Genomic DNA, 18,280 nt, shown 5'->3' with positions numbered 1-18,280 from the left:
AAGATTTGAGAAAAGTTCCCGGGTGACCGGGACTACCCAACTGTAGGATGGACCCATGGCCCATCCTCCGCACTTTCCTCGTTTTGTTTTAGTTATGTAATTATCTAACACATTAATTTGACATGTAACAATCAGTTTCTTTAATTAAACTGTTAAGCACTGGTTCCTTCACGTAATCTTATCACGTGACATAGAAAAACTATATCAAACAAGTTCTTTATTAACATATCATCATATTTATCTTTGAAATACAAGGAGTTCCGCCCGTAGGCTTGTCAATAATCCACCCGAAGGTTATCAAGTAATCCAAAGGGATCACTAATCCAAGCTTTTGCCTGTAGACTAGTATGCGGGCCTCGAGATCTAATCCCGAGTCACGTTAGCCTCTTGTGCAGGACCCCAAAGGTGATGGATTTACGGCCATAGCCCCCCCTGGCACCCACGCGTCCTCTTGCTCCAAGTAGAGTTCAACGGAGAGATCTCTCATGGCGGGTTCGGTCCACGTTCCCAGCGCGGTCAACAACCCCCTTGGTTAGGGTCAGCAGGCAGTCGAGGGTAACTAAAGCTGCCTCTCCCTTCAGGCCTTCAACCTAAAGTATAGATATTCATTTAATTTGTAATTCATAAATCAAACAGTGCTCTAAATTCTCTAGCAAGCACAAACACTTTCATAAACCGATCTTGTTGTTGGAAAACTGCTAAGGAATGATTCTTTCCTTTTGACTGCATTAGCACTCGTTCCAAGTGTCTTGCAACTTGGCAAGATCCCTTATATTCTGGGTTAGGGCGTACCCTATTAACCCAACTTAGTCAACCCTAAAGTTCATTGGATACTTTAGTTTCCGGTTTTTAACTTTCCTTATTTAGAAGGATATCAAAGAATACATCCTTTTGCAAAATAACTTGCGTAAGGATCCGCCATCCTTGTTGAGGGTATTTAACCTTTCTTCTTGTGAATCAATCACAAGATTATATGACTTCATACTTGCTGCGCAAGTCCTGCATCATAATATACGATGAAATAATCCGTTTTTAGTTTCTTTAAGCTGACGTTTGTCGGACCTAGGGTCTCTTTTTAAGAACCTCAGGGACAAACCCTAGTTCTTTTACATTTATGAATTTATTGACCCTACAATTAGGGAAGATAGTCAAGTGTTTAAGGTATAAACGTTTCTTGGTCTTTAAATCATTCCCAAGGGATATTTCGCAGCATAGGTATTTCTAAGTTTACATTAATTCGGTTATCTTTTAGAAGGTAATATTGAGGTCACCTCGGCACGATTTGTTATCCTTGTGACAATTGATTTTTTAGTCCTAAACTTTATTGCTTTGAGGTTAGGTAAATTCAATTAATCTTCCTTTTTCCTTGCAAACGAAACTAATGCCAAATAACAATCTTTTACTTGCTAAGATATGCAGTTAGCAATGATAACTTCCTAGAGTTCAAGCAACTTAAGAAACCTTTCATGAATTTCATCTTCTATGATGATTCGTTGCAAAAAGGAATAGGGGTTAATGGTGCAAGATGCAGTCTTTTATACCTTCAAGATTTAACCAAAATATACTACTATAGTAGGTAGATAATCTTGCTCGTAATTCGTTTCAATGCATGATGCTATTCGAAGAAAACTATGTTTTATACATTATCATTTGTGCATGTTCAATTAAACTAAACTCCTTCATAGTAAATAACTCGAAAAAAATATATCTTATCCCTAACAATTCATCTTTGCATGATTGAATTAAAACCGATATAAAACCAAGAAGGAAAAACCTGGTTTTGGGGTGAGATATCCACATGGATACCAGGAGATGACCCTGCCACAGCTACTCCTTGGACTTGTTTAGGCAGCATCGCAGTTGTAATCCTTCGGACGTGAAGGCAGCTTTTACTCTCCTTCTCGGATTTCCACCGTCTCTCTTTCGAGGCAAGGAGCTGTTCAAAAGATTGACCACGAGAGGGGATAATAAAACCTTTAAAGTCTTATCTTCTTCAGAGAGGGAAAGGTTTATAAAGCCTAAAAAGGCCCTATAGGGTATATACACAGCAAAAAAGGTTGTGCGTGAGTGTGAGTTCGCAACATGCAAACCTTGAGAGATTTTTGGGCACGCGAGTGAAAGGACTTAGGGGTTTTCAAACCTAGGGGGAAAACTTGAAGGGTAACACAAGGGATTATAGCATGCGGAAAAAGGTGTGAAGGAAAAAGGGTACACGGGGGTTAGAAAGGGGCTTAGGGGGTGTGTTAAGAAAAAAAAAAGGAATATGAGGGGGGATGAAACACAGGGTTTCAACACAAGAAGGGACTTATAGATTTAGGCACGGGGGGGGGGGGGGGGGGGGGGGGTTTGTGGGTTATGAGGCCAAGGGGTGTGGGGTTTAATGGGCCCACCGAAAGGGGTTAAGGGTTTAAGACCGGGGCGGGGTGAAAGGATTTCCAAGGGGGTAAAATCGGGAGGGGATGAAAGGGTAAGGGAAGGGTATAGGAAGGGGGCTTGAGGGTTTTAAAAGAAACTCGGGGAGGAGGGGGAAAGGTTCCAAGACAAACTGGGAGGGGGTTTGGTTTAGTGGATATGGGGGGTGAAAGGGGGCTTAATTAGCCCCCTCCCTTAGGAAGCTTCTTCAAGGAAGCTTCCATACCCACGTGGTAGGAGAGGGTAACCAGCCATTTGATGGCGGCAGGAATTTGGAGATGGGCGACGACGAGGGGGGGGTAGTCTGCAGGCGGTGGAAATGGAGATGGAGAAATGTCGTGACGCAGCTCCCTTCTTCTCTCCTTCACAGTCAATCAGCTTCACGACCTCCTCACGGCAAAACACGATTATCACAACCTTTTTTCTCCCCTTCACAATCCCCATAGCCCTGGTTTTATAGGGAGGGGGAGAGGCACCTCCCCTCCCCCCACACGGCATGAATGCATGGCTAGGAAGCCAAGCAAGCTCCAATGAGGAGCTTGCTGGCTCCTCTATCCCTTCCCTCGTTCCAGCACGACGTGCCGCAGGTAGGAGGAGAAGGGAGGAAAAATTTTCCATTTTTCCTTAATTTTGGTATATTACATTGTCTCCCCCTTAGAGGAATCGAGATGTCCTCATCTCGAGATAAACTAGGGATATTGATGGTTGAGAGTGTCTTCTTCTATCCAAGTGGCATCCTCTTCGGGATAATCTTTCCACTAGACGAGGCATTCTCTCAAGGTTCTGGATCTTAATTGTTTCTCCCTAACATCTAAGATCCTGTCAGGCCTTAGTTCAAGGACTCCTTGACTAGGCATTACAATTTGTTGGTCATCAAGTACATGATTAGGGTTGGGTACATATTTTTTCAATAGGCTGATATGGAATAGATTGTGACCCTTTAGGTTCTCAGGGAGTTGCAATCTATAAGCATTGGGTCCTAGGCATTTGAGGATTTTGTACGGCCCACAATACCTTGGACTTAGATTCTTGCAATCTCCTAGAGATAGAGAACTCTTTTTAGGGCGTATGCGAATGAAGACCATGTCTCCTTCTTCGAAGACTCTTTCTTGACGCTTCAAATCTGCGTATGCCTTTTGTCTATCCTTGGCTACTTATATGTCTTGTCTTATTGACTTTATTTGATCATGCATGTCTTCCAACATCTGTCTTGAAGCTTCTACCCTTAATGTTGGATCTAAGAAGTTTAGGTGACTTCTACAATCATGACCATATAATGCTTGAAAAGGAGTCATCCGAATGCTCTTCTGGTAAGAAGTGTTGTAGGCAAATTCAACTAAAGGCAAGTATTGAATCCACCTCTTCGGTTCTCGACAGCAGTATGCCCTAAGTATATCCTCGATAACTTGATTTACTCGCTCTATTTGGCCATCCGTTTGGGGATGGTAGGCGGTGCTAAAACAGAGTTGAGTCCCAATAGCTTCAAAGATAGCTCTCCAGAAGTGTGATGTGAAGAGAGAATCACGGTCACTAATGATTCTTCTGGGCTTTGATAAACAATCTTGCAATGTTGGAGGCTTTATAGTTTGTCTTTACTGGAGTAAGGTGTGTAACTTTAGTAAGCATGTCAACTACAACCATGATGGAGTTGTATCCTCCCTGGATTTGGGGTAGGCCTACAACAAAATCCATACTGATGAATTCCCATTTCATTTGGGGGATGTCAAGCGGTTGCAGTTTCCCTGGCATCATGACATGTTCGGCTTTGATACGTTGGCAAGACAAACACTCAGTGACATATTTGAGAATGTCACCTTTGAGCCTCTCCCAATGGTAGATCTTCCTAACTACATTAAGAGTCTTAGCATAGCCAGGATGTCCTGTGAAAGGGGAATCATGAGCTTCCCACATTATCTTCTACTTAAGTGACTGGCTTGCTGGTATACACAGCCTTGTTCTGTAGTAGACAAGTCCATTATCAATGGAAAATTCCTGATACTTAGCTTGCAACTTTTGATTCTGCTCCTTGGTAGAGATCTCCTTTAGCATTGTTTGGTAGGCCAAATCATGGCATGCTTCCTCTCTAGCTAACTCAAGTATAAGGTTGTTTGGCATAGATACTTTTGTAGCTAGAGATCTGGCCGTTGATGGATTCTACAAGATTAGGAAATTTAGGAATGCCTTACGACTAAGTGCATCGGCAACTACATTCTCTTTCCCTGGTCGGTACTTGATTTCAAAATCATATTCCTCCAACACTTCAATCCACCGACGTTGCCTCATGTTGAGCTCGTTCTAGGTAAAGATCCATTTGAGGCTCTTATGGTCCATTACTAGAGTAAACTTGTTACCCAACAGGTAGTGTCTCCAAAGTTTTAGAGCATGGATGATAGCTAGTAATTCCAGATCATACGTAGCATAATTCTTTTCATGGTTCTTCAGTTTCCTTGAAGAGTATGCTACTGGATGACCTTCCTGCATAAGTACACACCCCAAGGCAAGAATGCTAGCATCAGTTACTACCTCTAACTCCTTATTGAGGTCTGGAAGTTTTAGAATAGGTGTTGATACCAAACTTTGCTTCAATCGGTCGAAGCTATTTTGTTCAGGAGTTGACCATGCAATAGAAGTCTACTTCTTTAGTAAATCTGTCAAAGGTGCTGCTATCAAAGCATAGTTTTTTATGAAGACCCTATACCATCCTGTCAATCCAAGAAAGCTACGTATCTCTTTGATGGATACTGGTATTGGCCATTCAAGCACATCTCTGACCTTGGCTGGGTCTACTGATATTCCTTTTGATGATACTATGAATCCCAGATATTTGATTTGATGCTTGAAGAATGCACACTTTTTCATTTTTGCATACAACTTATGTGACCTCATTGTCTCAAGGACAATCCGAAGTTGAGGTTCATGATCTTCTTCCTATTTAGAATAGACTAAAGTATCATCGAAGAAGACAAGCATGAAATCATCAAGATATGGCCTAAAGATGTCATGCATTAATCTATTGAAGGTGGCAGGTGCATTCGTAAGCCTGAATCACATAACCAGGAACTCAAAGTGCCCATATCTTGTATTGAAGGCCGTCTTTGGGATATCATTAGGGGAGTTTTGAGGTCTCGAAAATGCCCTGTAAGAGATCCTAGAGAGAGAAAACAATTTACGAAATAAAATCATTTTATAGAATTTTTAAAAGGTTTATATTTTGGTAAGTTAAAATATCAAAATTCATTAATAAGTCATTGTCGTGATATTCTCGTGGTCACATCAAACCTAGAAATCTAGGTCGCCATAAAGTTGGCAAGGTTGTCATAATGAAGATCTTACCTCTCCTCATTAAAGTGAAAAGTAATATTCAATTTGAATTTTGGTGGATACTCGATTGCCTCCCTCCATCGTTTCTCCATCGTTTCTCTCTTCTTTTTTTCTCCTCCTTATTAGTCTCTTCTTTGTTTTCATTCTTGCTTCTAATCATATCCTTAGCTATGGATCAATCACCCAATGATCTCTGTAACTCAGCTATGGATCAATCATCTAATGATCTCTGTAGCTCTCATAAAAGACCTCTCTATCATCTTCATATTGAGTTGGACAGTGAGTATGAACCGATAAGAAAGAGAACAAAATCTATCACGGTTACAGAGTCTATGAAACATATACTGAGGTTTGAAGGAAAGAAGAATATTGATCTTTGGTTAGATGGAAAGCTATATCCCAAAGATCCTAGCAGAAATAGCACTCCTCCTTTCTATAATAGCTCGTCATTAATGAGGTTTATTGGCGATGGCTACAATGGATTTTTAGGTTATACACTTAATCTTGTTGCAGAAAAGGATATCCTTGGACTAGAGAATCATCTTTTGATGAAACACAATATAGAGTTGTTGCAGAAGCTAGAGGATTGTCAACAAAAAATTCATTCATTGGAAAAGCGTATCAAAGCTTATCAACAAAAGCAAACTTTATTAGGCCTTCGAAATCGACAAAGAGCTCTTAAAAATATTGAGAATCTCAAACGAGGAGGAGGAGGCTGTGGTAAAAGAATCCAAGCAGCAATGTATATTTTTTTTCACTTGAAAAATCTTAAATATGGCTTTATTTAAACTACTTGCATTGATTTGTGATGTTAATTTTGCTTAGATCTCTTCTACAACCAAATGCAAGTGAAAGAGATTCTTTAAAAGCAGCTCAGTTTTATTATCATCTTCTTCCTTCAGTGGTTTCAAAGGATATTTTGGAGAAGAAGAAATTTAAAAAGGCAAAGAAACAATGCTTGGAGTCATTTGTGAAGGATCATTCTTTGGATTCTGAGTTAGTACAGAAGACACTGGATAGTATTGGTATCAGTCGAGATGCTTATATGCAACTTTTCCAACTTTTACAATCAAATATGAAGCAAGGACAGGTACACAATTGCATACTTCCGAAACCATTTGTGGTTAGGACTATCAGACAGAGAGTTAATAACAAAGTGATGGAGATTCTAGGTGAGCCTTTTCATATCAAGGCTAGCTTCAGGGGCAAGAAAAAGGAGGTTACATTCAATGAATTTAACAATATTTTCCTTGACTTGCCCACCCTACAATGCTTAATGATCAAATTTTATGACTTGTCAGTAGTTGAGGCACAGGGAGTGGCTAGATTTGTGATTAAACTTGATGAAAGTGAGATTCTGAAATGTAAAAAATTGGAGAGAATCTCTATCACCTTGATGAATAGAGCACTTTCGTCAAGTCATTGCAATCACTCAACATCATTTAGTGTTCAATCTGAATATAACATCTGGTGGCTAGGAGCATTTGAGGTAGATACTGAGAATTTTGATATACTATATTGGGTTTTTCATCAAACATCAATACCTAATGTTATTCAAAGGCAACAAGCAGGAGAAGAGCTATTTGTTGAAGGATTAGGGAACTACAGGATTGAGTGGCACATAGCTGGTGACCTAAAGACACTCAAATGTATGTATAATGTATCAAAGGGAGCTAACTCGAGATCTCCTTGCTTATACTGCATGTCACCAGCTGTAGAGTTAAACTCAAGCAATTGGAATAGAGCTCCCTCTAGGCACAATAAGGATCCACAGTTTAAACCAGTCTTGGACATTCCTTTAGCGAATGCCCATATTTGTACACTTCATGCACTTTGCAGGATAATCGAAAAGCTTGTTCATCTCTATATAGGATTTGCATGGAAGTTGAAGCCATTATCAACTAGAACAGATGCTATAACAAAGGTTGAAAAAGTTCTCTCTGCAATTGGTTTGCATGGTGGCAATGTTGTTATTGAACCAGATCTTCAAAAGTCTAAGGATGGTAATTGTGTCCCAAAAAAACCATCTATTGGTGGAGTGAAGGCTAGAAGGTTTCTAGGCTTTCATGGGAGACTTGGCAAGATAAACTCGAGAAATGGTGGCTCAACTATTAAATTTAATCAGTGGAAATCCCTACATAATGCAGTTAAGGATCACACTAATAATGGACAAGCTCGAAATAGAAAAGCTAAAGTTTGGGAAACACTAGACAAAGTGTTTTTTTATTGTGATAAGACTGAATGGAATGACGATGATCTCAAAGACTTTAAAAACCAATTGAACCTTTTCAAAAAGGCGATGACAGAAGCTTGGGGTGATCAACACTTTACTCACTATATGGTAAGAAGTTTGTATATGTTTGTTTCTTCATTGTCGAACTCATATAATGTTTTTTAATAACTTTCCTTATTTGTTGACTATGCAGCATATTCTATACAACCATGCTCCATACTTTATTAAACAATATGGATCTCTATCTATCTGGTCAACCCAAGGTATGGAAAAATCACATTATCAAGCAAGAACAAAATATTTCAGACATACAAGACATGGAGGTGGAAGACACAAAGCCAACAGTTTATTAGAGGTCTTTCAATGGTTCTATCGACAAATTTGGCATAAATTCAAGCTTAAAGATACAACCACATCAAGCAATACATCATCTTTAGCAAGGACTATACAAATTGTTACCCAAAGAAGAAAAGATAGATATTTAAATTCTTGCGCAAAGCAAAGATTTACAGAATGGTTACAAACCAAACAAAGAGTTGGGAAAAGATGGGTTTCAAGAAACCCTTAATCTTTGGCATCTTCTAGTCTGATTGTGTTGCAGAAGAGTCCTTAGTTTCAGGCACCTCAACAGGGCCTTCAGTGGAGTCCTTGGTTTCAGGTAGCTCGACAGGGCCTCTAGAGGAATCTTTTGTTTCATCCCACTCAATAAGACCTCTGTATTTCAAAAACTCTTGTTTTCGATAGCCCGGAAGAAGCTTCAAATTCTTACTATCTCCTACATAAGAGAGCAAATAGGAGCCAAGAACTCCAAAATATCCAGCTCTAGATCCACTGTATCCAGGCATAAAGCCAAAAACTCTTATGGCTTCTTCCTTCTCCACCAAAATGATCTTGTCCAAACCTCTGCTGAAAACTTGAGATCCAATAACCTTTGAGATAGCTCTCAAAGCCATCATTGGTAGACTTGGAGAGCTTGACAATCTACTATGATATATTACAATTGTTTGATTGTTTAAGTTTCCAATATAATGGCCAAGGCTTTGATTTTTTCCAAGCTTCATTGGCCTAGAGCCCTTGGCCCTTCCAAGAAAGTTGTCCAGATCTTCAATCTCAATCTATAGAACAAACCACAACAGTACAAGATATAAGATATTTATCTATAATGCATAATAAAGTCTAACATAAACTCAATGGGTAACTTCGAATTATATTTCATACCTTAGGGTGTTCATCTTCTTCAAGAAGACTATCATCATAAAGATTTATTGAACTCTTGGGCTTCTCATCTGATGGTGACTTCAATCTCTCTTCATACCCTACATCATCAATATGAAGTTTCTTCTGGACTTGCAAGAACTCTTCTTCTGTAGGTAGCCCCCCCTTTTCGTATTCTATGATCTGATTAATACATGTATGTAAGGCTATAGAGCTATCTTGGAAATTCTCTCCCTCAACATCAAGACTTGCTAGTGGTTCTTGTTCATAACCTATAAAATTCATGTCATTTTTGCCCCAACCTACAAGGATTGCTAAGCAATAATCTTCTCTAAGATCAAAAAGATGTTGAATATCATTTAGCAACACATATCTCTTCTTGTTGATAAGATAAGTGGGAAATGTTGGAACACAGGCAAGAGGACCTTCTTCATCAACCTGTGCACTTGGCTCAATCTCCTTTTCTTCCACCATTGTGATATTGTCACTCTTGAATAAACCTACATCAAAACCTTGGACAAGTTGATTCTCAACATCTTCTTGGAACATCTCCTCCTTCTCTTCGACCTCCTTATCCATACTTGCAATATCCTCTAGCTTTCTCTGTTGGTCCATATCTAGAGAAGAATTTTCCATGTACTGAAGATACACAATAAATCCAACGTCCTTGTGGATTAGAAGGCATTGGTGTTGATACCTGTGGAAAGGGCAACATGTTTCTTTCTTTCTGAATTCCTCATCAATGAGGTTGAACCTGCCGAGCAAAGTTGACCTGGATGTATTGGTGGCTCCCATGACATCACTATAATGAACAAATCCATTGACTTCCAAACCTTGCACATGTCTATCATAAAAACATCTGTACTCCTTAAGTTTATCATCAAGATCCTCTAATAACTCCTTCAAATCAAAAGGAACATTGAAAATTTCCCTGATATAGCAAAACTTGGAAGAATTTCCAGTGATGTGTAAAAAATCAAAGAGCCTATCATCAGATGTCTCAATTATCTCCTCCTCATCCATTCCTTCCAGAGATAGCTTCCTCTTTGTCATTTTGACCAGAAAAATATTTATCCCTGAAAAAAAAAAGCAGAAAAGAACCAATATCCAATAAAACAAGATGATATCATGGAAAGAGGCCCCAACATTGATTTTCCAAGACAAAAAAATCAAAACAGGAGAATTTTTTTAGTTGACCGGTGAAACGCGAAAATTCAAGTGTGTAAGGCAAATGCCTGTGAAGGAATCGCGTTTCATCAGACACTAGCTTGAAGACAAAAATTATTCTAAAATGTGGCCGGTGAAACACGATACTAAGAAAAATATCATCAACAGAGACATTGTCTCGCGTTTTACTTGTCAAAAATTGCAAATGAAGAAAAGAAACATGAACAATAAATAAATTATATGGAAACACACAAATTGATGATATAATCATTTTTGGAAAAGATATGCTGCATTTGAAAGATAGAAAGCACATAACATCTTTAATTGTTTAAGTGTTATAAAACATTCTTTCTATATTAATCAAATTTATTTTGTTAAAATGCTTGTAATAAAAAAAATTGTTACCTATATCAAAGATTGTTGAACTGCTCTCCACACAGGATGCAAGGACCTTGAAGGGAAGTCGAGACGAAATTTTGGCAGAGAAGAAGACAATGTCGGAGAAATGGGTTTGAAATGCTTTTATATCGACCGTTAAGCATGTGGTGATAGTTCCAACGAAAAAGTTTGTGTAATAATGGAAACACACGTGTGTGACTTAACACAGCGTAATAAACTCCTCAGAAGACGTGCGCATTCTCTTTTTCCAAAAATACGTTTTACGTGTGTTAAATAACCCTTTTCCAAGTAAATAAAAAATTCCGATAAGCGAGGGTACGTCACACGTGTGTTATTAACACTTTGCGAAGAACGTTGAGTCCATGCAAATTCACCGCCTTCAGCTTTCATCGCATTTCATCGCTACTCCATCTTTGTTTTTGGTGTTCCTTCCAGTCTCCACGCATTTCCTTCCAATCTCCAAGCATTTCACTGCTTCCCCAACAAAGCAAACCTTCAAGCATATTGTCATCTTTGGGCTGAGATTGTGAAGAACAAGCTAAGAAGAAGGTATGGTTTCTGCATCTTGCTTTTCAATAACAAGCTCCATTCAATGCATTGTTTTGATATTTTTCCTTAATCCTTTATGTTATTATTAGCTCATGACCACTACAAAAGAATTTTTTCCACAGTGAAAGCATTCCTTAATATTGTGGATATTTAAGAAAATCTTACTGTGATCTGCATGAGCTATCTGAAATCCATGCTGCTGTAAATAATTACTTATCTGAGAATTCCATGCTCTCGGTGACTGTTTCTTTCCTTCCTAATTCTATGGATATTTTAAGTAATCTTAAAAGCTTTCCTTGGTCAATTTTTATGCTATTCATGAGCTGTCCGGTGAAACACGAAAATAAGGTACTTCAAGCAGATTTCCTGGCTTAAATTCGCGTTTCACTGGACACAATGGACAACAAGTCCAGTGAAACGCGAAAAGAAGCAGCTGCAAGGAGGCACCTTGCTTGACACTCGCGTTTCACTAGACAGCTCGAGAAAAATTCAGTTGATACGAGAAAACGCCATGCAGCATAGATAACTCTTGTCTGGGACTTGCGTTTTGCTTTACATGCTGGAGAAGAAGTAACATATGTTTTTTTGGCAGATGGCTAGGACTAAGGCAACAGCAAGAAAAGAGAAGATTGATCCTAGGGATTTAGCATCAAAGATTCATCAGTCTTCAAAGCCTCAGAAGCTCTCTAGAAAGCCAAAGCCAAGGAGAAGGTTTTCTCAAAATGTCAGGTGTCTAAGGGAGATTAGGAAGGCAGTAAATGCTCTTGACAATGCAATTCCAAAGTTGTCTTTTCAGAGGCTTGTCAGGGAAATTTGTGACAGATATAGTTTGGATAGTTTCAGATGGACAAGAACAGCTCTTAATTGTATACAAGAAGCAACAGAGGATTTTCTAATTGAGTTTTTCCAAGATGCCTACATTTGTGCTGCTCATGCTCATAGGCTCACACTCATGGACAAGGACATGGTAATTCTTAGGAGGCTAAGATATAGATTTTCAAAGGTCCTTGACCCAATTCCCCTCACTAATATGAAGACATTTAATATCCTTAATGTGCCCCCAGCTAGAAGAAAGAAAGATGATTCTGGTGTCAGGGTTGAGGATGTCACCCATGAGAAGGATACAAGGCAACATGAAAAAGAGGAGAAGGCTAAAGAGGAACAAGCAGATAAATGGAGAGAGTATAGGAGGCAAAGGGTTGAAGAAAGGGAAATAGAGCAACTAGAGTCCTTTGAAAATGAGCTAGCCACCCTTCTTGAAGCAACTAATCCAAAAGGATTCAGTGTGTTTTGTTTCTTACCTGGTGACTTAGGCAAAAGAACTGAGGTTATCTCCTTTGATGCTGCATGTGTTCAGATTCTTAAGGATAAAAGAAGAGAAGTAAATGACAGTGTTATTCTTGCTGGCCTAAGGTATGTCCATCCATAATTACTTATACTTTTTGATATTTTTTTAGCAATAAGATTTTTCTTGTTTATACTCACTATTTCTATGCCTTTTCTAGGTGTATAATGCATGAGTTTCCTTTGGATATACAACAAAAAATTGAGGTTTTTGATCCATCTATCTCATTCTTTATGAGGAATGAGCTTGATGCAAGTTTTATTGAGCACTGGCTCAATTTGATTGACTTCGATACTTTGGAGCTGCTTATAATTCCATATAATGAAAAGTAAGTGATTCAATATTCTATTAGAGTTTTTGAGATTTTATCCTACTAATTTGTTGAGATATGATTGCTTTTAGTTCTCATTGGAGCTTGATTGCAATAGACCTTGTGGATAAGCAATGCTTTTTAATCAACTCTATGAAAGGAAGCCATGGAAATGCTAAATTGTAAGTTATATTATCCAAGGGCTCCTTGATATTTCAATTCTTTTTTTTGTAAGTACTCTAAATTTCAACATATTTTATATACAGAGGTGCCAAAAGATTAATTGAAGAGCTAGAGAAAAGACCCCCTATGCCATCTGATTTGCTTGCAACAATGCAATATAGACAAGTTGCAGTAAGTTATTCATTAAAATAATTGAAACATGAGTTTGTTCTATGAACTACCATTCGTCCTCTTTATAGTTTTACTTTGTGTTGGTGGTTGTAGTGTCCCCATCAGGATGATAGCCATTCTTGTGGCTGGAGGGTGATTGCAAATGCTAGAAGAATGGTTAACTTTGTTTATCTTAATGATGATAAACATGTAAAGGTAATATGAAAGATGCTAAACTTTAAGATAGATATTAATTACAAATAGTCCATTGATGATAAAAATATAGTCTATTGTAAGAACAATAATGAACTAAAACTCTTTTTTCTATAAATGTGTGACAGTTTTCGAAGGATTGCTATACATCTGAGCATATTTGGTACATCAGAGCAAAGCTCTTGAAGTATATGATAATCAATTGTATACAACCAACAACAGAGATTGGTGGGGATTTGCACCATGAAGGAGATGCGGTGCCTATAACCACAGAAGGCAAATCCACAGCTTCAACACCTTCTATACCCAAGACATCAAAGAAAGGCAAAAGGACTCCTAGAAAGGATAGTTCTCCAAAAAAGAAATAGCTTTGCCATATCGCCTTGTAGGCCTTCATATATAGAAATTTGCCCTTCAGCCCTTGTATATCTCATAGAGATGGCAGATAGACATCTGCTACAAAATTTGTACATGTATTTTATATTGATAGTAAAGATATATTTTCTTGAATGTCATTGCAGTGTATTTTATTTTCTCTCCTTTTCGATATCTGCAAAAAATAAATTACAAATGTTTGTTAGTTAGAAAGTGAGATCTTGATATACATCTAAGTAGATATAATATGATGTGAAAACTTACTCGTTTCTTGTCAAGTTGGAATACAAAGGAGCATGGTAGTTCAATGTCTTCATTTTGTAAATCCATCCTCACTTGATGTAGCGTACATGATTTTCTGATCTTTAAGATTGCAATAATATACTCGTTGAACCAAATATCAAGATCCACAATAGGATCCTTGCTGAAATCATTAAGATTCTGGTCTAAAGCAACTAGACTACTACCAACAAAATGCCATCGACTATAGTAAAAGCTAAGGATAAAATTTTGAGTAGCAATCATATATTTACAAGCTATAGAGTCTTGATCTATCTTACATATAATTTTTCCTTTTGTCCTTGTATCCCATCCTTCATCAACAAATTGTATGATATGATCATATGTTAGTCTCTTCACTGAAAGCATGGTTTTTGTTATTCTTATCTCCATATTAGAGAAGAAATCAATAAATATATTAATAGGCATAAATAAAGTAACTTTGCTTAGCCTACTTGAGATATTAGATTTTAGTGCTTTCTGGATCTCAGAAAATATCTTACATCTATAGCCCTCACTAGTAGCTGGACTTGGCAAAGGCCACTCAAAGCTTGAAAAATCTGGCAAAGGAAGGAGTTTTATTGATCCCCATTGGCAACACCGCATAGGAATAACATAAGAATGGTCATAAAAGAATATTCCATTCTCTGCAAGCTCTGTCTTCTTTCTACCTCTATACATTTCTTCTCCAATTGAACCATGTATAACATCAATAACATCAATAATAGATTCCACTGGTTGCCATTCCTCAAGATTAGAGGGATAGACATCTACAAGACAAACAAATATTATAATGGAAAAACCTAAACCATGTTTAAGAAAGGAAAAACTTTAAGAATCAAATTCTTACAATTTGGTCTATGCATTGGAAGCTTTGAAGATCCAGGTTTCAAACACAGCTCTCTATGCATGAACACATGTTGCACTAGTACCTCTTTGATACTATTCTTATTTGCTCCAAGCTTAAAATCTCGGATTCTGCCCTTCCAAGCAGAGATAAACGAGCTCTCATGTCTTTGCCTTTTTCCACGTTTTGCTTGTTGCATGGTGATCCAACTACCTTTGCTAATGATAGTAGGAATCCATCTTCCATCAGTTTGGAATGAGTTAAACACTGATATGGATGTGATTTGGGAGCTTGGACGCCTTGTTGAAGGTCGAATTTCTGTATCCATGGTAGAAGAGAGAGATACATGCACACACACACACACACACACAGAGAGAGAGAGAGAGATAGAGAGAGAGAGAGAGAGAGAGAGGACTAGGCTATCATAACGGAGGGAAAAACAATAGAGGAATAAAAGAAACGAGGGAAAAAACTGAGCGCCATGCTTTTCACCAATTTGAATTTCGATTACATCAGTCATTATCATTAATCTAGAAACATCATTAAATAAAAGTAGCCGAGACTCTATGCCATTAATGCAAAATATGTCATAATCACGAATATAAGAGACTAAAAATACATAATAAAAATACAAATTCGTAATATTATCATATTTATATATTTTTGTAAAATGATTTTTTATTTTTTTTAATTAGAAGTTCCGTTACGGAGGCTTTGCTCTTATTGGTCTAGAGCACTCTCTCTCCACATCCTAAAAGGCATTTTCGAGACCTCAAAACTCCCCTAATGCTTCTTCCTTGATCCTTATTTGATAGTAACCTGACCTGAGATCAATCTTGGAAAATATCTTTCCACCCTGAAGACGATCAAGAAGCTCATCTATTCTAGGAATAGGATACTTGTTCTTAACTGTTGATTGATTCAACCCTCGGTAATCAATACATAGTTGAAGTGTCCCATCTTTATTTTTCTGAAATAGTACTCGAGCTCCCCACGGTGAATTACTAGGCTGGATGTAGCCCTAATCTAACAGTTGCTTGAGTTGTTTCTTCAGCTCAATTGCTACTGGTATGGACATTCTATAAGGTCTCTTGGCAATTGGTGCAGCTCCAGGCACTAACCTAATCTCATGATCCACTTCTCTTTGAGGTGGAAGTTCGGTTAATTCTTCAGGGAATACGTCCGCGTATTCCTTTAGCCAAGAAGGTCCTTCATGAGACTCTTGCTTTTGATCTAACTTGTTGAGTTTGATCAAGTAAACAAGTAATCCTTTACTGACTCCTTTTATGATCCAAGATACTTTGGCCAATTGGATTCTTGGCACTCCTGCCTCACCTTGAGTTGTGACTAATTCCCTTTCAGAGTTTCGAAAGGAAACTTGACCCTTTCCACAATGAATGTGGGCATCGTTGGGCTTAAGCCAATCCATTCCGAGTAGACACTCATGGATACCTAAATTCATGACTCTGAATTTAACCGAAGTCTTCTTTCCTCCCAGAAAGAATTCCACCTTAGCAGTTTGCCTGGTACAAGTTACTTCATGACCATTTGTCAATTCCACAAGCAGGGTAGGTGCTTCTACTGTGGCTATTCCTAATCTTTTTGCACATGCTGGTGAGATAAAGGAATCTGTACTGCCACAATCAATCAAGGTTTTGAAACCTTTACCTTGATAATTCAACGGTGTCTAAATCACCGAGAACTGGCGATTGGGCCCTTTCTTGTGTAAAGCGGCATGGACTGTCGCTCTTTCGAATTCTGCTTCCATGGTCGGATCTTCTTCTTCCCCTCCTTCGCACTTTTGCCTATTGGAAATGCAGGCGGTTCTTCCTCTTCCTCGGGTGGCGGCTCCTTGACCTTGGCTTGCTCCTTGGAAAGGCGCTTGGCGATGTCCTCCGCTGAGCTTGGGACATTGCCTTTGGAAGTGACCGGGTTGGTTGGAATGGAAACAACGGAGGTTTTGGCCATTAGTTTGAGTAGGAACAAAGTTGTTGACGTTATTCGTCCTTGCTCTCTTTCTTTGTCCCTGATTATGAGCTTGAAATCTCTTCATTTGAGGTCTGAATGCTCCTCTGTTTGGGTCATTATAAGACCAAGTTTTGTTACCCCTTGGTCTAGACTCCACCTCTTGAATTATAGGCGCCGCTCAAATGAGTGCATCCTGAAGATCTGATGGATGCATAGATTCGAGAGGGGTATTTACTAGTGGATTTAAGCCCGCACAGAATTTGGACACCTGCTGTGTCATGTCCATCTGTGGCGCATACTTTAAAAGTGAGACAAATTTAGAGTAGTATGCGTCACAAGTGAGTCCTAGCTGTTTTAGCTCATAGAACTCGTTCATTTTCTGTGTGCGATATGCAGGTGGTAAGTATCTTCCCTGCACGGCTTTCTTTAGCTTCTCCCAGGTAACGGATCCCTCTGCGATCCCTTGATCCCTGCACCATTGCTTCCACCAAAGTCTGGCTTTGCCGGTGAGCTTTAACTTGGCGAGCATAGCCTCATTGGTGGATCCAAATTTCAGCATCAGCCTGGATGAATCTGCCTCTCCTATCAAACTCGGGTGGCATAATCTGCTTGAGGAACTTCTTCTCCTGGATCACAGCAGTACTTGATGTAGGAGGCGATTTTGGAACCTGTATCTGGGGTTGTGCCTAAATAAAGGTTTTCTTAATGTTATTATATGATAATCGATGTTAGCTTATATTACATCTTTAATTTAGCTATCTCGTAAACAATGTAGCTACTTAACTTTTTATCATTTCGTATACACAGCCAGACATCGATAAAAAGAAGTCTTTATTTGTATTTACATGGGCATAGCCCTTTCGAGTACAACGTTTCATGTGATGATAAGCCAATTATTACATTTAGTTCGGGGAGAACAATGTTGTATTGCATTTATCTACAAGAACTGTGTAATAGTAGGGTTTTGGGTCATGGATCTTCAGGAATCGATAAGTCATTGGAAGTTCGGGACATCCTTTCCGTTGGATTCCATACTTCTCATGGCGGCCCAACACTTTAATCCTGTCGGCGGGGATTACACGAATTAATTCCTCATATACATATGAGTTTATCTCAACCCTCCGACCTCGAATATGTAAAGTCAAATTTACATGAGCTTCCACAAAAACGAACAGCTTCACGACTTTCAGATCTTCCAACCAGGCTATATAGTAGATTCCTGAAGCACCCATCCATCTTCATTCCATGTATAAAGGTGATGGGTTATAAATCTGCTCTAGGATGTTCATCATCCCAATTCTTTGTCTATAAAGC

The sequence above is a fragment of the Lygodium microphyllum genome, chromosome 21 (genome assembly GCF_053477565.2).
Source record: "Lygodium microphyllum isolate KBCC chromosome 21, Lygodium_microphyllum_v1.1.10, whole genome shotgun sequence".
Classification (NCBI taxonomy): Eukaryota; Viridiplantae; Streptophyta; class Polypodiopsida; order Schizaeales; family Lygodiaceae; genus Lygodium; species Lygodium microphyllum.
The sequence above is the reverse complement of the archived record's forward strand: the minus strand, read 5'-3'. Positions refer to the sequence as shown.